The sequence below is a fragment of the Schistocerca piceifrons genome, chromosome 3, assembly GCF_021461385.2.
Source record: "Schistocerca piceifrons isolate TAMUIC-IGC-003096 chromosome 3, iqSchPice1.1, whole genome shotgun sequence".
Taxonomy (NCBI): Eukaryota; Metazoa; Arthropoda; class Insecta; order Orthoptera; family Acrididae; genus Schistocerca; species Schistocerca piceifrons.
This window is the reverse complement of record NC_060140.1, coordinates 522,006,023-522,015,933: the sequence shown is the minus strand read 5'-3', so window position 1 is coordinate 522,015,933 and position 9,911 is coordinate 522,006,023. Positions and strand designations below refer to the sequence as shown.

Sequence of the window (9,911 nt, the reverse complement as noted above, 5' to 3'; positions counted from 1 at the left end):
CGGCGTTCGTAGCGACAAGCAATTCGCTGTAGAAACGGCTTACGAAGTCACCCCACACTTTTAATAGCGGGCCGACCGGTCCGCTGGAACAGTGAACAGAAAGATGAAAACCCAAACACTCTGATTAAATAAAAGTCGGTACTTATCTTTATTAACGAAGATACAGAAACACAGTAGTGAACCCCGTGTCTACAGAAATCTGTCTAGTTCGAGTCGGAGCGGCTAGGTCAGCGTCGGCTGACGACAAACAACAACTCTGCTGCGATGAACACACAACTGACTAGCAAGTACACAATTCGGTGGCGAGTATACAACTGAGCGGCGAATACAGAACTGTCCTAGCGCTCGCGACTCCAGCGCTTAAGAAACCAGAAGCCAGCGGTGGCGCGCGCAGACTTGCGGCGATTCCCTGTCTCGCTGGCGCTGCTTATGCGGACGGCGTCCGGACTTTGATGCTGCCAACCTTTTGGCAGCGGGCTCGGGTGGCATTACTGGCTAGGATATAATAGTTCCATTACTGTCGACGGAGATTACATTAGGTGTAGACTCTTTGAATGAGTATAAAGCAATTTTAAACTTTGACGACGCTGAAATAAGTTTAGAGAAAGAAGGCAAGACAATAGCTTTGAAGTTTTAAGATCGGCTTTCAAACCATGACGAGGAAATCAATCAGCTTCACCTTTTGTCAGATCACAGTTTCGAACTTTCGACGTACTTTGACACAAATAATCTCTTTGCAAGTACTGACAGGGATGCTATTGATTACGTATTAGATATTGACGTTTTAATTCAGAAAAAATTCAAACAATTGAGTACTCTAATGACACTGATGGGTCCTTTTTGACATCTTACAAGACCATTCCACGGTTTTACTCACAAAACAGGAACAATTAATGGATTTCAATACAAATTTCGAGTTTGTAAGCATACAAAATTTTGCGTCAGACTATACTTAATTCCGGCACATTATAGGGACCGTGTTGGAACGGAAATACAATCTATGCTTGACGAGGGCATTATTGAACCAGCGGTGAGCTCATACAATAATCCAGTACATATTGTTGAGAAGAAAAACGGGTCGATCAGGGTTGTCTGAGATTCCAGACAAATAAATACCATAATCATTCCTGAAACAGACAGGTCGCAAACGCTGAATGAACTGCAGCAAAACATCATTGGCGTAAAAGTGTTGTCTTCTATTGATCTCAGATCCAGCTTTTAACAAACTGAACTTTATCCAGAATGTAGAAAATATACGGCTTTCCTTTGTTTCGGCTTTTGTTATCAATTTCGGAAACATCATATTGGTTTGAACATTTCTTTGGCAGCATTCTTTCGTGGGTTAAATTCTAATTACCTGAGTTCTTAAAACGACGCATCACTTCTTTCGTGGACGATATTTTATTAGCAGAAGCCCTTTGGGAACAACATAATCGTATCCTCAACAGTTTGTAACTTATTTTTGCTGAATCTGGAATATCGGTTAACTCAGAAAAATCTGAATTCGGTAGGACAAAGGTGAAGTTTTTGGGTCTCATTATTTCTTCTGAGGGCATTGAGCCGGATCCTGAAAAGTTTAAAACAATCAGAGCTATTCCTGTTCCATCCACAAAAGGACAAGTTCCTAGTTTTCTAAGTCTCGTGAATTTCTACCATCGTTTCCTGAATATACAAATTCTAATGACTCCAAAACTTTTTTCTCGCACTGGCAAAAACACTATCTGGAAATGGGACTAACAGGCACAGTTAGAATTTGATTCTTTGAAAGAAGCGCTACTTAACGCACTAGTCTTAGCACATCCAGATCTGTCACAGGATTCCTGTCTTAGCATGTATTCTTCTAAAGTTGGCCTTGGTTCCCATTTTTTCAAGAAGCTATAAAAAATGACATTACTGTTCAGAATACCATCGCTTTTGCTAACTGCGTGCTAACAAAATCTGAGAAAAATTATTCCGTCACTCATATTGGAAGCTTTAGCTATCGTTTTGGCATTTGAGAATTTCGGTTCTTTCTTTCTGGCAAACATGTAAAATTTTATAGTGATCATCGAACGTTGCACTTTTATTATCTCCTCAAACTTAAATCGTGACGGACTGAAGCGTTGTACATCGTTTCTGCAAGAATTCCACTTCACAATAGTCTACATTCTTGGCATCTTGTTGCAAATGCACCGGCTGGCCTTTAGAAAAGCAACACAGAAGCTAACTTTGAAAAAAATTTCAGTATTCTTTACACTCAAAAAGTAGCTTTTGAAAACTTCGTCACTGCATCTTTAACGAACATTGCTTTTGAGCAAGATATTTGAAAACTTTGTCGGAAAGCTAAGCAGTCTACTACTCACATCATTCTCCATTGTTTCTTATTATTCCTACTAGATTAAAAGAATTAGCTGCTATTGATCTTCTAGGACTCCTTGTAATGTTAAAACATTGAATAGGTTTTCGTACGTTCTCGTCGCTATTATACTTACTTCAAACTTTGTTTCTTTTATACCGTCACGCAAAGCCACTGGACGTTCTGTATCCAACGCATTTGTTAAAAATTTATTATGTGAAGTTGGACACGTTGACGTCATTTCAGATAACAGATCACAATTCAGATCTGTTATTTGGTTTCGCTTGCTTCGGAATCGTAAAATCAAACTTGTTTTTGTTTCATTGTACCCTCCACATTGTAACCTGTCTGCACGCATGATGAAAGAAATTAATAAGCTTTGCAGACTTTATTGTCACAGGAAGCATCAGTATTCGGACAGATACTTACCCTTAATTCAAAATGTACTGAATGAAATGCCTCATGGCTCCACTGCTTTACCACCTATTCTTGTACTAAAGAATGAGGAACCACCGAACAGAATCAGAGAGCTTGTACCTATTCCGAGTACACGTAAACTTTGACATTTGGCTATTAAAAATATAAATTCTGCTGCAGACAAAAGGAGAAAATTACACGGTAAGACAAATGCAAAGGAACTACACATTCAAAAAGTTCTCATTAAAGCCCATTTATTGTCACATAAGAAGAAACATTTGGGTCACAAATTCTTTCTGATTTACAATGGACCTTACAGGATCCGACGTATACTGCATGATAATTGCATTGAAATTGCAACTCTACGTACTAAGAAAAGTAAAGGATTACACCATGTTTCTCATGTAAAACCTGTTATTGAGAAATAATTTGCATTCTGACTTAGTTATTGCTATGAACCTTTTTCTCTTCAAGTTACTGTTACGCGTTGTCACATTTAGAAACTGTTAGTAAGCAACGATGTTTGGAAGTCAACTATCGATATAAGAACCTGTGGAACGTATTAAGACAATTTTAAGATTCCACTTTTATAAGGAACAGACGACACGGTCTTACTGTGAGTACATTATCGCTTGTCAAAATGGCTCTGAGCACTATGGGACTTAACTACTGAGGTCATCAGTCCCCTAGTCCGCCCCGGTAGCTGAGTGGTCAGCGTGACAGACTGTCAATCCTAAGGGCCCGGGTTCGATTCCCGGCTGGGTCGGAAATTTTCTCCGCTCAGGGACTGGGTGTTGTGTTGTCCTAATCATCATCATTTCATCCTCATCGACGCGCAGGTCGCCGAAGTGGCGTCAAATCGAAAGACCTGCACCAGGCGAACGGTCTACCCGACGGGAGGCCCTAGCCACACGACATTTCCATTTTATCAGTCCCCTAGAACTTAGAACTACTTAAACCTAACTAACCTAAGGACATCACACACATCCATGCCCGAGGCAGGATTCGAACCTGCGACCGTTGCGGTCACGCGGTTCCAAACTGACGCGCTAAGAACCGCACGGCCACAGCGGCCGGCTATCGCTTGTCAGTTGCACGATTACATCAGGACTATAACGCCCACATTCTTGGAACATATATTGCTAATGATGTTTACTGCAACATTTTGGTTTACTTGAAAAGACCATTTTTAGTAAACTACCTTCTGAGATGTCACAGATGACAGTACGACGCTACTTGTGAGTGACACAATTTTCGTTATCGCTTTTACGCTGTATCTGTTTTATGTCTGCGCAGTTTTTCTGCGTTCTTATGGAGAGTAAAACACGTGTTGGTAATGACTTTCACAGCGTGGGTATAATGAGACAGCTATTTTCGTAACTCAACAATAGGTCACAGTACAGTACTTTCAAGATCACGGCAATGAACTTAATAACTACAACATTTATACACATAGCACTTTACTTTTGTATATGACAAGTACATTGACATTGGCAGAACATTGCTTATGAATGACGACAAGAAGTACAGTTTAGCGCCACATGACACGCATTTGAGTGATCACTTTTTGTATTTGAAACATTAATAGAAATTTTTTTGAACTACAATGATACGGAGAAGATTTTTGGTGATACATTTCATTCCGCAATTCTAAACTGTAAGATTTGATATATAATTACGTTATCGCTCATGGGGAAACGTCTACTTTGTGTACCATGGGTGTGGCATGCGCAAGAAGCCCTAGCTAATATGGTATTTGCTTAAACAGTTTTATACATCGGTACCACATTTCTCTAACACAGAATTACACAGCTATATGACATTTAACAGAGAGAAAGAAACATTTTAACTACGTCTCTGACATATGCCTTAAGTAGTTACACAGTTGGATTACTTCGCATTTATGAAATTGCACTTCGTCTGCATTTTGTGATCTGTTCACATACACTATGTGATCAAAAGTATCCGGGCACCCACAAAAATACACGTTTCTCATATTAGGTACATTGTGATGCCACCTAGTGCCTGGTACTCCATATCAGCGACGTCAGTAGTCATTAGACACCATGAGAGAGCAGAATGGGGCGCTCCGTGGAACCCATGGACTTCGAACGTCATCAGGTGATTGGGTGTCACTTGTGTCATACGTCTGTACGCGACATTTTCACACTCCTAAACATCCCTAGGTCCACTGTTTCCGATGTGTTAGTGAAGTGGAAACGTGAAGGGACATGTACAGCACAATAGAGTACAGACCGACCTCATCTGTTGACTGACAGAAACCGCCGACTGTTGAAGAAGGTTGTAATGTGTAATAGGTAGATATCTATCCAGACCATCACACAGGAATTCCAAACTGCATTAGCAACCACTGCAAGTACTATGACGGTTCGGCGGAAGGCGAAAAAACTTGGATTTCATGGTCGAGCGGCTGCTCATAATCCACACATCACGCCGGTAAATGCCAAACGACCCCTCGCTTACTGTAAGGAACGTAAACAGCGGACGACTGAACAATGGAAAAACGTTGTGTGGAGTGACGAATCACGGTACACAATGTGGCAATCCTATGGCAGGGTGTGTATCGCGAATGCCCGGTGAAAGTTATCTGCCAGCTTGTGTAGTACCAACAGTAAAATTCGGATGCGGTGGTGTTATGGTGCGGTCGTGTTTTTCATGGAGGGGGCTTGCACTCCTTGTTTTTCGTGGCACTATCACAGCACAGGCCTACATAGATGGTTTAAGCACTTTCTTGCTTCCCGCTGTTGAAGAGCACTTCGCGGACGGAGATTGCATCTTTCAATACGATCGAGCACCTGTTCACAATGCACGGCCAGAGGCGGTTACATTACAATAACATCCCCGTAATGGACTGGCCTGAATCGTATAGAACACCTTTGGGATGTTTTGGAACGCCGACTTCGTGCCAGGCCTCACCAACCGACATCAGTACCTCTCCTCGGTGCACTCCATGAAGAATGGGCTGCCATTCCGCAAGAAACCTGCCAGCACCTGATTGAACGTATGCCTGCGAGAGTGGAAGCTGTCCTCAAGGCTAAGGTTGGGCCAACACCATATTGAATTCCAGCATTATCGATGGAGGGCGCCACGAACTTGTAAACCATTTTCACCTAGGTGTCCATATACTTTTGATTACGTAGTGTATATTGTCATTTTGTCATTTGGAGATAGTGGGTGGAGCAGTGGACGCTAAAAAATGAAGTGCCAAGGGGTGAGATCAGAACATTTCCGACATATTATTCTGTTTAAGTTCAGCAGAAGGCTGACAACAGCGGAGGCAGCCAGAAACATTTGCACCGTGTATGGGGGAAATGCCATTGGACTGAACACGACAAGTGAAAGGTTTTCTCGTTTTAAGGAGGATCATTTGACATTAGTGATTCTTTACATTCAGGGAAACCTTAAGAGTTTGATGAAGATCGTTTAAAGGCATTAATCCGCAATGGTCCACCTCAGTGAACTTGATAACTTGCAAAGCTGATAAACTTTGGTCATTATGTAGGGAAGCAGCCTACTCACGCCGTATAAAATTCACATCAGTCTTTCCATTGTGTGCCAGTCTAGTCCGCTGTAACTAGCTCTGATGTCATAAATGTTGCGCAATACTTTAAAAATCAAGTAAATAACCTGAAACAATTCTAGTATGTCAGGAGTAATACTAAATCAATATGGGTTGAATAACAATTCAATAACTTTAACCATTTTCGAAATTTGGATGTTTTTCTGTAAAAATCATTGGCGCAACAGAAAAGAACTAGAAACTTAAAAATTTATATTTAGATTCCTTTTTCATAACAATTTAGTAGAAACAGTATTCTGGACCTCACAAATTAAAATTTTAGTTGAAATTCATGATTTTCTGGTTTTTGTCTTAAAAATTAAGGAAGCAAGACAGATTAAGCAGGCGAATATATAAGCTAGGATGTTTAAATTTAAGTAGAAGGGAGAACCGCTATAATCATAAAGATGTGAGAAGTTTCAACTGAATAACTATAAAACTATAGCGATAGCGTATCTCCAAAGGGCAAGTTCAGAGCTCGTCTACTGCATGTAGTGTAATTAAATTAATTCTCTCGCCCAAAATATTTTAGTTAGCCACATGATTACTTACCTGTGTGCTGATTGCACATTTAAATTGAGAGCTTCATCGGCCATCAGCAAAGGAAGCAATTATTTATTCAATAACTTAAAGTGGTGCATTACTAGCCCAGCGGCTAGTCGGGAGAGCGGATTTGATCAGGCGTTCCCTTAGCCGTCCGCACCGTGGCTTTATATATAAGAATGCTGCGCGAGAGAGAAAGGCCCCAGTTCTTTCCAGACGCTGGTTAGCACACCACCTGTGCCGGTAGTCGCGTCGCGTTGGTATCATTGCTATAAACAGCCTCGGATGCCGTAATAAGTTACTCGGGACACGTGTAACCATGAAATCGTTTTCGAGTGAAGTGTTAGTTCTTGCATGACTTTAATGATCTATCTTCAGTTTGCGTATGTTGTATTTTCACGTGCCGCTGCGGGACAGACATTCTACCATTATTTAACGTGGCGTTTGATGAACATTATCATCAAATTATGGCGAGCATTCACTTAAACATTCAATTTGAACAGTTATAGTTGCATCAGCGCATTAGACTCTGAACTGCTCTGGTAGTTGGATTGTGTGGATTCCTTTTGGTCCGTGATTTTCAGAATATAATGAACATTTTAGAGAAAATAGTTTTTGACTGTGAATCCCAGCACAAACTCCTAATTCCTCAGAGCTATAAGCTGTAGCTATAAATGTATTTTTCAGATAAAGTGGGCACTAGGAATTCTAATTACAGGCTTCACGTTTTGCTAATCACTTTCTGGTTGCCAATATTGTGGTTAGAGAGCCAGTGTTGAGAACGGCAAACAACAGCATTAAGTAAATAATAGGAAAATTTTTATACCAATTATTTCCACCCGCCGCCCCACAATTCCATCGTCATTCAACATTTGTGCGCAATGGGGAAGGTTCAAAAATTGGATGTTTGGCTATCGCAAGTTTTAAGTCAAAATCGCGAAAATCAGCAGGTGGGTATAGTTTCATCTCTGCTCGCTCGTCATCAAATGGCTCGTGAACGACACCAAATATTCCTATCCTGTATCGTTATTGGCAACTAGAAATGGTGTCTTTATGCTAACAGAAGGAAAAGAAAGGAATAGTTGACGCAAACAAAGCAGAAGCTCCCCGCACAAAGACCGGTGCGCATCCACAAAAGATAATATTAGGCATCTGGTGGAACAGCGATGGTATGGCTTTCTAGGAATTGCTTCAGTGAGATATAACCGTTACTGCCGACTTTTGTCAACAATTGAGACGTCTTGCACACGAAATCCAAGAACAACAACCAGGAAGACCGCGTGAAGTGATGCTCCACGATAACGCCCGGCCACATACTGCTAGAATGGCAAGAAACACTACCAGGAGTTGGGTTGGGACGTCATTCCGCACCCATCTTATTCGCATGATCTTGCACCCCCCAATTTTCACCTTTTCCACCCACTGTCGACTAGCCGCCTAGGAACTTCCTTTCCAGATGCGCTCCGAACATGGTTCGACGAGTTCTTCGAAACAGAACTGCCATTTCTATCGTCGTGGAATCGAAAAGTTACGAGGCGTTGGCAGGCTGTTGTAAGTAATTAAGGAGAGTTTGTTATTGTAGACTAATATCCTGTTATGTGTATATGTTGTGTTTATTAAATTTATGGAAAAACGCATCGAATTTATGCACCAACCCAATATTTCACATCACTTTTGCAATTTTGGTCCTTGAGCCATTATCAAGCGGTACTGCAAAAGCTAAAACAAATATGCAGAAAATGAAGCACAGGGTGTATATACAGAGTCACACAAACATGACATGACATTAGTCATAGCACATTACAAAAAAATGTGATTATAACATGACTTACATTTTGCTTCACCACATGTCAGACTTTTAAAATTCTTCTATTAATATACACGTCATGTCCACTGTAGGAGCATATTAATTTCCAAGAGCGCGAAACTCTGTACATCGTGAAAAGAAGTAAATTACGTAAACTGTTAAACAGTGTTGCCATTTTTAAGACAAATCAGTAACATCAATGTACTAACACACTTTTTACACGTGAACTGAGGCCGTTGGTGCAAAGATACGAGTACATTCACAAGTCATATTTTCTGTGCACTTACCAGGGATAGTACATTCCAGTGGTAACAATTCCAAGCTTCATATCATAAAATAGAGCTTTCTATGTGATGATAGAGTCGTAAGGTAGAAAGGGAAATTTTGCACAACGAAACATTTTCGGAAAACATGTTAAATAAACAGTGTTGAACAGCCACAGTTTTTTCAGCTATTTTCGAAGTTTTTTTCTATACAATCAAATATTTAATACTGTAACCATTTCATAAGATCAGGTCCCATCTGCTATCTACACAAATAATTGTTTTACAAACGACATCTACATATAAACAATATTGTAACGTCATTGTGAAATCTTAGAAATAGCACTTCTGTACACCAAAAATGCCAAACTGTATACTCCATACAGAAAATAATGGTAGAAATCAAGATTTGCTAGAACAACGAGAAATAATTGAGAGGTCATATTCGACACTGGGCAACGGCCTTGCCGCAATGGATACCCCGGTTCCCGTCAGATCACCGAAGTTAAGCGTTGTCGGGCGTGGCCGGCACTTGGATGGGTGACCATCTGGGCCGCCATGCGCTGTTGCCATTTTTCGGGGTGCACTCAGCCTCGTGCTGCCAATTGAGTAGCTACTCGACCGAATAGTAGCGGCTACGGTCACATAAAACCGTCATAAAGACCAGGAGAGCGGTGTGCTGACCACACGCCCCTCCTATCCGCATCCTCAGCCGAGGATGAGACGGCGATCGGATGGTCCCGATGGACCGCTTGTGGCCTGAAGACGGAGTTCTATATTTGACACTGTCAGTAGAAAATTACATTTAGATATTATCCGCTTTTTTGAAACGTGTTTACAAATATGCTGTAGGATGAAAAGTGTTATATGTAGATAAATATGTCTACTCATACTGTGCTTAAAAACCATGTAACCATTACTGGAAATAGTGCGTAATTTTTCGGTATTGTCCTAGTTTTGCAAAAA

General features: G+C 40.9%; 1 pseudogene; it reads left to right on the top strand.

Moving 5' to 3' along the window:
• The first annotated feature begins 9,399 nt into the window (after positions 1–9,399).
• On the top strand, positions 9,400–9,517 carry LOC124790573 (annotated as a pseudogene).
• Positions 9,518–9,911: the final 394 nt, after the last annotated feature.